Consider the following 15,606-nt stretch of genomic DNA (forward strand, 5'->3'; position numbering starts at 1 on the left):
TTCCAAGCTGCTACCTGCATGCTTCATGGTTTGGAAAGGATAATGCATGAGGTAGGATAAGGACCAGGGAAATATGGTGCTAATGCCAATCTTTGCTGCTTCCTTATTTCAGAAACAATCTAAAGCTGTTCAGTCTTCTGCACCGCACTGAAATTCCCCACACACACACACACTCCCACCCCCCCCACCCCCCCCCCAAAAAAAAATAATAAAAGAAAGCTATTCTAATAGCTCAGTTTGGTAAGACTAAAGCCTTTGGTAAGGCTATTGTGGCTGTAAAGCTTGGAGGTGGAGTGGTCGGTGTTGACAGAAGGAAAGTAAAAGCCCTACAAGAATTACTTATTTTCAGTCTTTCTGTATTCACCAGGAAATCTTAAATACATCAATAGACTCCCACAACAACAACAAAACTAAAAAAAAAAAAAAAAAAATCAACCAAAGCGAGAAGATCTGGCCCCATGTTTTACATGACACTGATCACTATCTGACCTAGCACTGATAGAGCTGCTGCTGCCTCTCCCTCCCCTACTGGTTTTAGAGCATTTATAGTTCAACAAGACCCCCAAGTCACCACCTCAGTTCTGAATTACACCCTTAAACCCGTGCCATAGGTCCAGGTTTGCTCTACGGCAGTCAGAGGACATTTCCTCCTGCCCTAGCTTTTGCCATTTTTCTGCTGCAGCTAAAGTGTAAAGATCAATGTCAAAGGGAATAACTCAGCAAGCAAAGAGGTAATGATACTGGTTTCATTTCTAGTGGCGAGATTCTGCCACTCCACATCAGAAAGAATTGTGCCTTTTTACCGCAGAAGACAGCGAGACCATACACAAGCTCAGGCACAGCTTGTGGCAGAACTCTGCTTTCTGGGAAGGTCAGAGAGTGATGTGCTGCTGTGGGCCCACACAGATAGGCAGGCTTACAAAAATCTCCATTTACATTTTAAAAAAGGATTTCTTACAGCTATACCCACAGAGTGAGTGTTTTTTTTTTCTTTTAGAAACACTAGATGCAGAACTATACAAACAGCAGAGTAAAAACGATCAAAACCCACAAACTATCCTAAAACCCATGTTCTCTCCAAAAGTTAATTTCCTAAAAGTTCTCACAAATGTTCCTGTTTGATAATTAAACGGGGCAAAGATAATAAAACCTGGCATAACTGCAGTGCTAAAATCGTCATGCACCTGCCCAATGAACTGCTTGGCAATCAGCCAGATGTTACATTTTATTTAAATGACTATCACAACTTTGACAATACCCTCATGTACCTTCTTTCCTTTATTTTCTTTTATTTCTCCAAACTCTCCAAACATCTCATGTGGTTGATCACAACTGTTTGATATCAATTTCCCAGTTGCAACCGACTATATATCAGGCCCAGATCTCAGCCAACTTGAAATTATACACAAAAATTACCATGTATAGCAATAGGAAAATGAGATGAACACATGCTTTTCACCTTAGGATATAAGCTTATGTATGCACCACTGCATTTTATTAAAACATTAATAGCTTTTTCAGCTACAGCACAGCCTCCTTTTCCTTAAAGGGTCTAAAGACATAAGCAGAAGGTTAATATTTCAGATAATGTGCTTTAACTACTTAATTTAAAAAAGAAAAAAATATGTTTGGAACCACCTAGAATCCATACATTTCTTCAGTTAGCAAATATGGTTATATAAACCAGAGGTCTTATTTTACATCATTCCATAAACACACTTCTCCTTCTGTTTTTCTCATTACCACAGTGCAATTGTGCTTTTGCCTCAATTATTTTGCATAAACATTAATTTTGTGGTTTGCAAATGTGGACAATGAAATCAAACCTGAAAAGAGGCATCTGTCTTCTCAAATGACCTTTTTCACTTTCACGTACAATACAAAGATATCCTCTCATAATGTGAAAAAAAAAAACACCTGGAAGACACCTATCTGTGATTCAGAAAGCTACCTGTAGTAAAATTATTATGGATGGACACCATGATGTGTTCGTACCCCGCTGAAAGCTTCAAAAGTTGAGTTACTATAAAGTTTAAACCCTTTAGCTAAGATCATGTTGAGCTAGAGTTGAACATCAAATATACCTATCTTTGTGAAAGTCAGCAGAAAAACAGATTTTATGATCTAATAGGTTTTTCTCCCGTACTTCAAATATTTTATCATTCTAAAAGTTCTCATTCAATAAGCTAAGGCCAAGTGTCTAAACTGAACTAATATGAAAGATTTCAAAAGAGTCTTTCTCATCATGTGAATAAACTGTATTAAAAAGCACATACATACAAGCATACTTACAAACTAAAGGGTAAAATCCTCATTTTGTAAGGAAAAAGTTTTAAAATACTGTCAGAGTAAGAATGAGCTTTCAAATGAGCTGGTTTGCTTTCACGGCTTCACCATCCAGTGAGCCTCAAACCTGTGCTGTCACCAAAGCATGGGCTTTTACTGGTCTTATTATTTGGGAATGACAAAAATATTTCATTACAAAGTCAGTATCAATCAAAACTTTTTTCCCCCCCTCTCAAACTTGGATCCACAAACTGCAAAATACAGAGCAAACCAATCAGAAAAATAAATAAATAAATAAAGTGAAACAAACATTTCTTCTTTCCCCTGTGATTTATTCTTCTAATTACCCTCAGTTTTAAACTGGCACAACTTGGAAAAGGTAACCTATACAGCTGCTGCTAAGCTGTGCATTTTTTATACTCACTTATCCCCTTCTGATCTTTTTTTTTCTCCTCCTACTTATAACAACGTTAATTAATGCCCAGGCACCCACCAGCTGATTAGACAGGGCATATGGGAATCATTGTGCCTACACCAGAGCCTGTGCCACAATTTAATGGCTGTGAGAGCGATGCCAGCTGAGACATCTGAAATACAACTTCACACAGTACTTAGCAAATAAATAAAAAGCTCCCCTGACTCTCAGCACACTGCAGAGACAAGTGCTGCAGCTCCAGACGTACCGTGCTGTGTCCAAAGGTCGCATGAGGCCCTGACAGAGCTGGGCGCAGAAATGGGACCTTCGGCGATGGCTTCGGTCTGACTGACTTACACCACCCTCCTTCTCTTAAGGAAAGATTCTGTCATATCTGAATTTCACCTGGTTGTGGTTGTTGTAATGCAAATTTGACACATCTTTGCATTTTGTGTGACCATGCACTGATGTAATGATTTAAACATTTGAATATATAGCACGTTGTACTTACATAACTACACATTATTTTCTCACTGTTTATTGAAAATTATATGCTCATCTCAAAAATAACTAAACTGTTTTTATCTAGTCTGTATCCTGTCATTTCTCATCTAAACCAATAACCTCAAGTTATTTCAATAATCATTGTTTTATTTTTATTTTATTTCGCTCTTCAGTAATTTCAGCAAGTATATTTTGTTTAAATTATTGCTTACAATAGACTGCTGCTTTCCCTTTGATTACTGTAATAGATTATAACCATTTCTTTACCATGCCACTGTATTGAAAACTTCACCCTAATACGTTTCTGCTAAACATGTAAGAAGAGATTATTCACTCACACTCAAATCTTTCTGCATTTTCTTAAATCCATTACATTACCTAGTACTTCATGGTTCTATTTCTGGATGGCAGGAAATTCACAGTATAAAGTGGCTATTGTAATGTTAATAGCAGTTTTATATTCATTGCCCTTCTAGGAAATTCGTCCTATATGCATACCTCAAGCATGCCAAAATTCTACTAGTTACTGTTGGCTCCTTAGTTATAGGTGGCAAAAGCAAGCTATCCTGTGAAGAAGTAATTTATCTGTTTCTTCATTTTCTAATACAACCCAGAACCAGATCATACCCAGGTGATCATGTGTAGAGTCAGGTGTAGGGAGGTAGCAACACTAATGAGCTACAGAAAAAAAATATGCAGGGCAGTAACTTTAATGTGCCAGTAAGAAAAATTTGTATTTATTTAATATTTATTTGGATACTTCCTTAATAATGTGGCAAATAAAATAAAATGACAAAAAAAAAAAACAACACAATTTAACTGTTAAAATTTGTTTTGTTTACATTCATAGAATCACAGAATCATTAAGGTTGGAAAAGACCTCCAAGATCATCTGGTCCAACCATCCCCCTGCCACCAACGTCACTCACTAAACCATGTCCCTAAGCACCACGTCCAACTTTTCCTTAAACACCCCCAAGGATGATGACTCCACCACTTCCCTGGACAACCCGTTCCAATGCCTGACTGCTCTTTCTTCACTAGCTTAGACTATTATTTTCTCCATTATTACACCTCTGGCATCAACACGAAGTATTCTGTTACAGTTTTCAAGGAGGCTAGAAGAGACTGGCTTTTTTGAAAGTGGCAGAATGAAAGGTATCACTTTTTCAGTGAAATGTCAAGGATGCTTTGGTTTGGGAAGAACAGGCTTAGCAGTCAGTGTAGTCAGTATAGTAACTCAGTGAGCAACTCTTTTCAGTAATATATATATATAATGTCACATTAAAATGTCATCATTTCATTGCATCCAACTGTTTTGTTATAAAACAATTAACAATCACTACTAGGAAATGTTGCCTTCACTGATTTTCACAATTAAAAAAAAAATAAAATTTGTGTTGTATTTTGACATATTATATTATGACATTAAAAAACAATTATCATGCTTTGTGCTTTGACTTATGTTGGAAAACACCACACAAATGCAAATGTAAAGCTTGGAATTAAAACGAGCTTTTGCTTTAACTGAAATGTCAATTTTCCCATTATATTTCTCTGAGGGAATTCTAATCCAAATCCATACAATGTAATCAGTGGTATATGGATCTTTTCCATAATTTTTCCAATTGCAAATTTCTTTTGACAAAACCAGCCCATTCCTTTCTATCATGTTTTCCCTGCACCAAACTTATTGACTGTTAGTATTGAGCAAGAATTAATGTTATCCTTCCAACTCCAAACATAATGACCAAGTATAATACGATTAAGCATAACACATAATCCACTGTATTTTTGAACATATAGTATTTTCGATTGTGTAGAACTGGCAACAAAGATAATGTAGAAGATTTGGTTTTCAGCAAGCATCTTGAGAAGTCAGCAAAATTCACCCTATTTACAAAGAATCATAAAAAGACAGCTGATGGATCTTAAGAGGTCATTTAAGTCCCCACAGCAGGATCAACTACATATAAAGTATTCCCATCAGATATTTGTCTAATCTATTCTTAAAAACCTTCAAAAGATGGAACTAATGCAGTCTCCACAGGCAATCTATTTCAACACTTCAGAATCTTTATGGTTTAAAAGTGTTTCTTAATATCTAACCTCAGACTCCCTTGCTGCAATCTACTTCCATTATTTCTTGCCTTAACTACAGTCATAGAAGCTTTCGTTCTTGCACACTTCCAGTGATTTTTAATGTCACTGAACATTGCTGCTGTCTTTAATTTGTAAGTTAGTTAAACATGATTCCTTCACCTTGCCAAATAAATTCATATTTATAATATGGGCAATCCTTTTTGTTCCTCTTGTCTTGATCCCCTGCAATAGTTAAGTTCATGGAAAAATACAACAAAGCAATCCTCAAACTTACTAAACCAGTAATTGATCTGCATTTCTGGAAAAGGTCCAGAAATCCAGGGACAACATACTGAAAAAAGTCTTGTTGCTAGCTCATGCCCCCTTTTCACTTCCCCTACTAATAACTCGCAAACTGGTTGCAACGGTGAAAGAAGGAAAGGAGGAAAAATTGTGCAAAGGTACCCCCATGTGCCTCACAGTGTGGTGCAACTGCTATAAAGTGCAGTCCTCAGGGTTCTGTGAAATACAGGCTCCACTTCTCTGTTACAGTGAATTACGGAAGTCCAGCCCAGAGCAGTCTTACAGCTCCTGTACAAACCAGAGATCAACAGTGGCAACGGGGTGCCTCATCTGGAGGACTAGCTTTCTGTTTTAAAGCTTAGAGATATAACTCTAAATTCGAGGTGAGAATACCACAGACTCCTAAAACCAGGTATCTCCTTAACTGCTTGGAAATGCTATCTTCAGCAAAAGGCTCTGCAACGTAAATATTGCTGCATTAACAATCTTTTAAATGCCCTCTTCACTTATTAGCTGATAACAGAGTATTTTTAGGTTGATAAAAATAAGAGAATTGTGTATGTACATGTAACAGTAGATACATTTATTTAAGGGTAACTAAAAGTTCATTTCCTCCACTGCTTTTGCTACTCAACAAAATGAGCTAGTTTTACCTTGAGACAGCTCTACAAAACTGCAATTCAACAACCTCTTTGTAAACAACCTATTAAAGGCATTATGAAAGGTTAGATACAAATAGGGTATTTCACTAACTGTTCTTTAAGCAGGCTGATAAACAGTTATCTGAAAGGTAAATTAAAAGGAAATTGTATACTTGTACATTAGAAGCAACATGAAAATACATTAACAGATAAGGCTTGTAAGCAAAACTTAAGCTAAACAGTTTTCATTGCTCCCAATTTCTGTATTGGCAAAAAAAGAAAATGCTAGGTGGCAGAGATTTCCACCACTAGAGACAGCTGTTCCTCCTTCATAGCCTTTAGTCATGCTTCTTTTAGCCATAAGCCATTGCACCCCCTATTTCTCTGTAAGTTGAAATCCTTGGTAATGTACTTAAGAATAGTCATAAAAAACTTGTTCTATAAATTAATGATATATTCCCACCACTCTGTTGCCCAGACAGATCCATCTCTGGGCTATCTAACATTACCTTTATAATTAACTTGAAACAACACATCTCAGTTCCAATAACCACAGAAATGCAAAAAAACTTATGTTAGAAAGGACCTTCTAAGGTCATCTAGTTCAACCCCCTGCTAAGGGCAAGGCTAACTTCAAAATTAGATCCAGTTGCTCAGGGCATCATCCTGCTGAGTTTGGAAATCTCCAGGGATGGAAATCCCATAGCTTCTCTGAAGCCCTCTTCCAGGGTTTGACCTCCCTCATAAAGAGGATATAAGGAAAGATGTTCCTCAATATAAAACAGGACATAGTACATGGAGAAAAATAGAACTCCAGCTCTTAAAACCATATGAGTTATACAAAGGCAAAAGAAGAAAGAGAAAAATTTTCTCAACAGAAAATGCTACCAGCAGCAAAAGAAAACATAATACATAAATATTCTTGTGTAAACAGTATCCTTCCCTGTAGCCAGCCTGCAGAGAATGGCAATGGCATTCATTTTATAGTGCCCTAACATCATGTTTGAATTGTTTCTTTTCTAGAGATATGGCAAATGAGTCTTAGCGACATTTATCATACTCTCAAACAAGATCTCCTTCCCTGTTAGACATGCACTCCATTTTACACTAAATGTGATTTGGACAAGCCTGGGATGCTGGGTGAAGGAGCTGCCCTGGCTGCTCGATCAAAGAAATGCCCAGGAAGCTTCCCTACAACTAGGTCTTTGGGAGTCACACCAGAGTGTTACTCAGTAAATTACTCCACAAGAAGCACACCCGAAAAGTCAAGTATGCTTTTTTTTTTTTAAAATATTATTTTTTTAAATTGTTAAAATCGCTTCCTTGCACTTATTGACTGATTAAACACAAAAGCAAAATCTGTCTGCTTCTATTCCTCTTTCTACAGCCTCACTTTATGTAGCACACACACACAAGTGAAGCTTCATTGCTTTCCTTTTTCAACAGAAGAATATAAAACAATCTCCAAGCGTGACAGTTACCACCACGATGCAGACTGGCTAAACTGTGCAAATATCTTAATAGGAAGATAGTCTTCTGAATTGAGACAGCAATTATACCAGCCTTAGCCATGGAAATTATAGTGCATAATCTGATTCTTTTTATTTTTTCAAAAGAATTCAAGCCACTGAAATTTATGTAATTCATCAAACTATTTTAGTGAACAAGCTCCTATATTCATCTGTCTTGCAAGTAACAAAGGGATCATCACACTTTCCATTTCCACTTTCAAAATTAAAGTTACTTTAGGAATGAGTTGCAGTATACCAATTAGCAAATATTATTGCCTCTCCAGCCTTCACTGTGGAGGAACTATAAGCAAAAATCTGCTCAAACACAGAGTCAGCTTTATGCTCATAAATGACTTTGTATAGCAAGCAGGCACCAGCAGTACACAGAGGTAAAACAGGCAATGTGCATATTCAAAGGCTGTGCTATCTTTTCACTGAGAGAGCTGAAAATATTTCATTTAAACAGAATATGAAAGCATTCCAAATATTGTGTGGAAAATTAATACTGACAGGATAAAAGTGATTGCATTTACTTAGCCCCATTTGCTGATTCTTTTCCAAACTGCAGACACTGTATCAGAGCCTAAAATGCAATTTAAAAATAAACTTACTTTGAAATACGATCCCTGAAATGTTAAACATGACAGAGGCACATTAACCAGAAGCCTCAGTAGGCTAGTCTGCATTTAAAACTATTCAGTTCTATTAAAAAAAGATAACGTATTTATCTAAATATATCTACAAACTGTTTGGACAGTATTAAATAGATATGTGGGTGTCTTAAGTATGTTCTTTGTTAGCTGCATAATTATACTTAAATTTCAACTCTTTTATTGCTATAGAATCAAAGGTGTAAGGAAATTTACAACTAGGCATTTTTACCAGAAACCTTTCAACACTCTGCAGGTCCTTAAGACTGGGATTGCATAGAGTTGTCAGCATAGCTTGTTTTTGAAGTGAAAAAATGTGATTATTCAAAATAATAACTGCAGAGAGAATCTCAAAAGTATACCCAGGTATAAGAGTAAACCAAAAGTACAGATTTTGTGAAAGAAAAAGAGAAAATAAAAAATACTCCTTGTACCTGTCCCAAAACCATGTGTGACTGGGCAGGATTAACGATATTGAGTCTGTCTCTGATGTGACTTCCTGGAAGACTCACCGTCAATTTGAAGTTAACCCAGCAACACAGTACCGTTTCCTTTCCCAAAGCCTCTACTCATTTCAGCTGTTTTTACTCTGAGGGTTGGATGGATTGGTATTTTATTAATATGGAAATCAGGAGAAAAGGTGGGTTCAAGGCAGATACTTAGCAAAAGAAACAATCGGTATTGGTTGTGTCTGCTAAGTATCTGCCTTGAACCCACCTTTCCTCCTGTTTTCCATATAACTAACATTCCTGTTTATGCCTTCACTGATGGAAACTGAGATTACTGTCAACTCCCACCAAGCACAAAGTCTCTGGCCTCTGTGTTGCTCTGACTGTCCAAATGAAATTCAACTGCAAAGTTCAACTTCACCACCACATAACCAGCTTTGAACTTCAACACCTCTCTTTGGCTATTTTCCTTCAGTTCATCCAGCTGTCCCTAGCCAAGCTCGCTATGGATCTACCTTCCTACCAACAGGAATGGCCTCCTCTCCCCCAATAATGCCAGCTCATTTCCTTGTTCCCAGGCTCCTTATAGTTTGGGCCACTGCTTCTACCTTTTCAGCCAAGCCCGTGTCCTCGAGACTTTTGCCACCTGCTTATACAACCATTTGGCTGGGTTGTGATAACCAGAGAAAGCAAATTAAGCTGATTTCTTCAAACGAGCCAAAGACAAACTGAAATCAGCAGCATATACTGCTTGACTAAAACTTTCTGCCCGTAGACTGAAAGGGTTTTGACAGCCACAACAAAAGCTTACAGCTCTTCAGGAAGTGTTCCTGAAATTATTGTTCTACATAAGGTCTTAACAAAGAATCTGATTTACAACAGACTGAGCTTAGGCAGTGTGGTAGGTCGCTGTCACGATCATTTGTTGAATGTAATAAATAGTTTTGTGTAATCAATCAGCGACACAAATTTGTTACACTTGTTTTTGCTTTGTGTGTTTGTTCATGCAGGCAGGCTTTTGCCCACATAGAAATGTCACAGGCTATGGATGAAATTCCGGTGCCAATTTTAGGGATAAATTCAGCGCGTGAGAACTGTCTATCATCACATCTTCTATTTGGTCTTCAGAACAAATATTGTAATACGACATCCCGCTACACACGCAGGGCCTGTGACCACAAATTAACATTAGAGTACCAGCTAAATATTTTATGTTTTCTGAACAGCTCATGCAACCTAAATCTATATTTAATGAGCACATCAAATATAAACAGAAGCAAATGTTGGCCTCATTTGCCCAAAGCATCTGTTATTAATGTCATTATTTTTTTCTTGAGGAAAATTCCTTGCTTGTTGTAATCAGATTCAAGAAAGTCCCTGTCTGATTTTTTCCTATTTTGCTTTTAAGTAATTTTCCACGGTTTGCCATAAAATTATAAATGAGTACCAGAACTAAACCAAACCAAAACAAAAACACACACACAAAAAAACAAACTATGCTGCTTAGGCCCTGCAAAACTGAGAAATGTATTTAAAAATCTTGGTTTGTTGACCAGATTGTAATATGGAGCAAGCTCTGCTTTCATTTAGAGGTGAAAAAAAAGCATATCCTTTCTTTTTGCACACAGGCTTGGAGGTTGACGTAACAAGCCCTCCCCTCCTGGCCAACGTTATTTTTTTTAGATCCACCCAAGGCCTTCTGAATACACAAAGAAGGAAGAAATGTGGGGATAATAATAAAAAAGACATGGTGTAGAGAATGAACAGCAGGAGAAAGAAAAAAGTAGGGCTGAAAGAGAAAGTAGGGTTGAAAGAAATGTGAAAATGAAGTTAGGAAAGAAATGGGAAGAAGACTTCTACATACTTTGAAGACGAATTAAGAAGAGACGGTATTATAAAACAGTGAGGAAAAAGATATATAGGGTATTGATCAAGGAAGATTAGATCATGTGAAATCATGACAATTGAAAGCCCAGCAGCCAAAGAAACATCAGGAAGAAAGAATAAGAAAAAGAGTTGGTGTTTAGACAAGCTAAAAGCAAGAAGAAGCAGAGACTCTTATACTAAAACGAAAAGGCGATGAAGCTATTGGAAAATGCTTGGAGATGGGAAGTACTAGTGTGAGATAACTGAAGAGATGATGTAGAGACAATCTAGACTTACACGTTTAAAGTGTCTCAGTTACATCATAGGTGTATTACTTGTGAGAGGAGGAGGGGGAAAAAGCTCTTTAAAGAGCTTTTCTGGTGCTGAATCTGAAGCACAGCAGATACAATATTCTAGGTACATTTAGAGTATTAATCATTTACTGCATCGCATGCAAAATAAAGCCAGACAATGCTGCAAAGTTAAGAATCCCATCTGAGCAATGGTGGAATCTAAGAATTTAATGCAACACAGACAACATCAATTCAACAGGCACAATGACAATTTGTTTATGTAAAATAATGTATTGGAAGCCTTATGAATTTTTGCTGAGGAACTTGGAATGTTTGATAATTGAAATTTTAATAGGTTTGAGAGAATAAAACACTTCTATGAATAAAGCTGTTTCTATCTTACACGCATCTCTTAAAATATTTACATGGAATTTAAAATGTATTAGCTAGAAGAACCAATACAGTTTTAAAAATGGACATATGATGAGTTGGGCGGTTAGCATCCCCACAAGAATCTCCAATACATCACAAATGTATTGTGTAACGTATATAATGTGACAGCTGCTTCTTTAGCTATCCATTAACATTAAGAGACCTTTGCTCCTGAAGCACACATACCATCTTTACCATAATGCAACCCCTGGATGCCAAACATTTTTACTGTGGGAGGAAGTGGTGATGCATGCAGAATTATTATGTGGCTCAGTGAGCTGTGACACACCAGTAATACACTCTGCTCTGCATGCTGAATTTTAAGGCAAAGGCCAGGCTTGAGGGCAGTTAGGAACCTTGTCACCACGTCAAGCAGAGCTCTGAGTAGACTGGGTAAAAGGAAGGTGGGTTGCATTGTTTGGGGGTCAGGCATTGGCCACTGGCAGTGGATGATCCAAAGTGATGCTCAACAAATTTGACCTTTTGCTGCCAGAGTGATACATGCTCTTTGAATGGTTTAACTGAAGAAGCACACTGCCTGCTGCTGCTGGACACCAAAAAGCAGTAGCGACAGCTCTCCTCTAAGATATGAGGAACTGGAGAGGACGCAGTTGACCCAAGCTGACCAAAAGGACATTCAATACCACACGGCATCGTGTCAGCAACAGAAGTTAAAGGACGGAAGGAGAAATTGGAGGATGGTTATTATGACTGTCTCCCCAAACAACTGTTGTGTGTGCTTAGGCTGCTTCCCAGGAACTAGCTGGACATCTGCTTGCCGACGGGAATTAGTGAATAAATTCCTTATTTTGCTTTGCTTTGCTTGCAGGCTTCACTTACTAAACTGACTTTATCTTGATTCCCCCAGCCTTCTCACTTTTCCTTCTGTTTCCTCCCTTTCCTGTGGTAGAGGGGACTGAATGCATGGCTGCTGGCTGGGGTGAACCCACGTGAGGAACTGTTTTTGATTTCTCACAACACAGCCTGAAATTACAATCAGAAACGTCTGATTTCCCACCTTCCCTCCCAATCACCATGAGAAATGCAGGAGCCTCTCTTACACCCAGATGCTGCAGCACAAATATTGCAACAGACTGATGATGATAACACAAAAGCTCTTCCCTGCTCCAAAATTCTTCACCATGAGGTGAGCAGTTCCACCTGGAAAAATATCTTTAGGCCCTTATAAATATATTTAACTTTTCTGACTGACTTGTTTGACAGATATGTGACTACAAGAGCCAGAGGTAGAGGAACAAAACTCATGTTAGATTTTACTACAGTTACACAGCTCTGAAATACGATACTGCGTTGGTGCAACCTAAGGGCTCTGACTCTCAGTAATCTATCTGGAATACTAATTAATGCTGAAAGCATGTGAAGCCAGTTAAACATTCCTCCTGGGCAGACCTCCTCAGAGATGAGGATTACTACACCATCAGCCTGATATATTTGTATGATATTCCTTGAAAATATTCATCTGCTCAACAAATAAATATCAGCTTGCTCAGCATCTGTGAACTAGTGCAGTTTTGCCTGCTGTTGTTTTCTTAGGGTAAGAACATGATGAAACACTGACTGGAAGGACAGATCAATGTGGTACTCAGACAAAACCCTGTTGAAAACAACAGTTTCTCACCTCCATGGTATCTGTGCATTGATCTTAAAATTTTAGATCCTGGATTCAAATCTGGAAAGCACTTTAATTTCTAAATACAGCTGTCAGCAGACATCTGCCTGCCTTTGTACTGAAGACAGCTGGTGCAGGGGAGTTAACAACAAGGAAAGTATATAAAAGGAACAGAGTCCTCCATCATGATCGAGAGTCAAATATTAAAATTTTCAACCACAGACAAGTCCAACAAGCTATAATTTTTGTCTCTTATGGATCAACGAGGTCTTAAAAAACCTTAGGCATGAAACAATGAGAAGAAGTGACAAGGAAGGGCATAACTCTATACATTTAGCATTAGTCTAAAATATGTAAACTGTGCTGCTCTTTTCACTGGATCTTTTGTCATTGTTCCTTCAATGAATATAAGGGACAGAAGTGAGGAACTTCAAAAGAATAGATAACGTCTGAAGAATGGACAAGCTGACAAAAGAGATAAGTGATGAGATGTGAGAGAACAGCCCAGCCAAATAATCCTCAACATCTGTGTAAGAAATGAAGGAGAACATGAAGGTTATGTACAGGATTACTTTTCCTAGCAAGAATTAGCTGAAGGGCAATGGGAGAAACCAAAAAAAGTTAGCATTAAAAACAGTTACCATAACAGGGCAAATTTAAGAAGTAAAAAACAGTCACTACTGCTTTGTAAAGTGAGAGCCATGAGCTACATAAATGGTACTTATTACACGTAAAGCAAAAGGTCTGTTCAAAAATGGAAAGTGCAGTAAGAAAGAGTGGGAAAGAAATGGAACCATGCATGTCAGAAGGTTGCTGTTTTTTTCTTTCCTTGTTCCTCAGCATTAGGTATTTCTCCCATACATTACGTCTTGGCAGTATCTCATAGTGTATTTTATAGACTTTTATTGCATTCTTTCTTGCATGTTTTTCTCGGCATGCTCTGGTTATTATCTGGTAAAATGATTATTATACAATTGTGGGAGATACAGGCTTGGGAGAAATGCATGGTTTCTGCTGTGCAATGTGGCAGCTGCACAAAAAGCAAGCACTGACATCCTCACTTACATTCACACACCAGGGTAGTAACAGAATTCATCCATTTTGCCACCGCCACATGTCACAGTCTGACATGCAGTATAAATTAACTAGCAAGAAAGAGCAAAGTAGAGTGAGCAGGACACGGAAAAAGAAATATTGCAATTGTAGGAATGTTTAGCACTTTGATGCGTATCGGTAATTTGAGGCAGGTATGCAAATGAATTTGTGAATCAGTTTAGCAATTACTCTTTAGAAATGATACAGAACTGTAATATTTTTTATACTTCAAAAATAGCAAACTTTCTGTCTCAACCAACCTGGCACAGGAACCATTGGCACTGGGAGCAGGGACTCTCACCAGTCCCAGCACGGAGCCCACCAAGTGCTGGACATACCTTGGTCAGAAACCTGTGTCATGCTAGGTTACCAGTGCATAACAATAAACAGTGATGCCCATTGTCCTAACAGGTTTGTCTACGACTTAGTGCATTAATCATCTTAGCAACTGTGAAAGGTATTCAGACACCTTGGTGAATGGTGCATTTTAAAAACCTGAATAGGTAAGCAGTTCAGTTAATTAGCATTGTATCTCAGCAACACCCAAGTGCTTTGCAGTTTCAGGCAAAGTTTGCAAGCAGAGAGACCTGTATGGTGTTAGATGCAATGCATTAACTTGAAAAATGACTTCTGGAAGAGTCTGTTCTGTAGCAGCAATCAGATGCTGCTATATCATCTTATAGCTATCATCTTTCACATAATTATTGTAGGAACAAGTTCACCAGACCATCACAAAACCCCTTTGAGAAGCTGAAGTGACATAAATCAGTGTAGCTCTAGTGATTTTAATAGAGCCACACCAATTTATGCTTATTCAAAGCAATAATTTAGGCTTTTTGTTGTTGTTGAAACTTATACTTGAAAAATAAGTAATTTTAAATGTATGTTGCAGCCAACAAGGACTTGAATCATAACCATATATGATAGACAGAACTGGGCAATCCTCAGGCCCCCAACGATATCTAGCAAATCCTCAAATGCTACAAAGCTTCTTAGAGAATGGTCCACTGGGTAAAGAACTGCTAGCATTTCTAGCATTTTTGTTGTTTGTTTTATTTTCAAATACATCTCCTAAAAAAACAAACAAACAAACAAAAAACAACGGAAGACTTTAAAGACTGTTTTTTTTTTTTTTTGCCTAAACTAGACAATGGGTAATCCCAGCCTGCACTCTAGGCAGAAGCAAAGCATGAGTTTTAAGTATTATTCAATTACAGCATTTTAGCTAATATTTTCTGAATTTTCCTCTTGCATTATTCCTTCCCCTTGTCAAGATAATGCCAAAAACATTGTCAGACATTTGCCAGAGGTTTTGTAATTAAATCCTGAAATATGTTATGAGTTTACCACTGATGTTGTTAAAATGGTAGCCCATACAGAATGCTAAGTTTTTTGTTTTGTTTTGTTTTTGTTTTTTGTTTTTTGTTTTTTTTACAAACATCTACAGAA

General features: G+C 37.6%; 1 protein-coding gene across 13 annotated transcripts in view; it reads right to left on the reverse strand.

The window, feature by feature from the left end:
• Positions 1-15,606, reverse strand: part of GRID2 (glutamate ionotropic receptor delta type subunit 2) — an 804,597-nt gene that overhangs the window by 359,564 nt on the left and 429,427 nt on the right. Inside the window, exon 1 of one of the 13 annotated variants that reach the window (XM_083834805.1) lies at positions 8,905-10,413. The exons of the other annotated variants lie outside the window; for them this stretch is intronic. The gene's annotated coding sequence lies outside the window, so the exon portion shown is untranslated. Of the gene's footprint in view, positions 1-8,904; positions 10,414-15,606 lie in introns of those variants that run through there. 13 annotated transcript variants of the gene reach the window in all.

The sequence above is a fragment of the Anser anser genome (genome assembly GCF_964211835.1).
Source record: "Anser anser genome assembly, chromosome: 4".
In the NCBI taxonomy this organism is placed as follows: Eukaryota; Metazoa; Chordata; class Aves; order Anseriformes; family Anatidae; genus Anser; species Anser anser.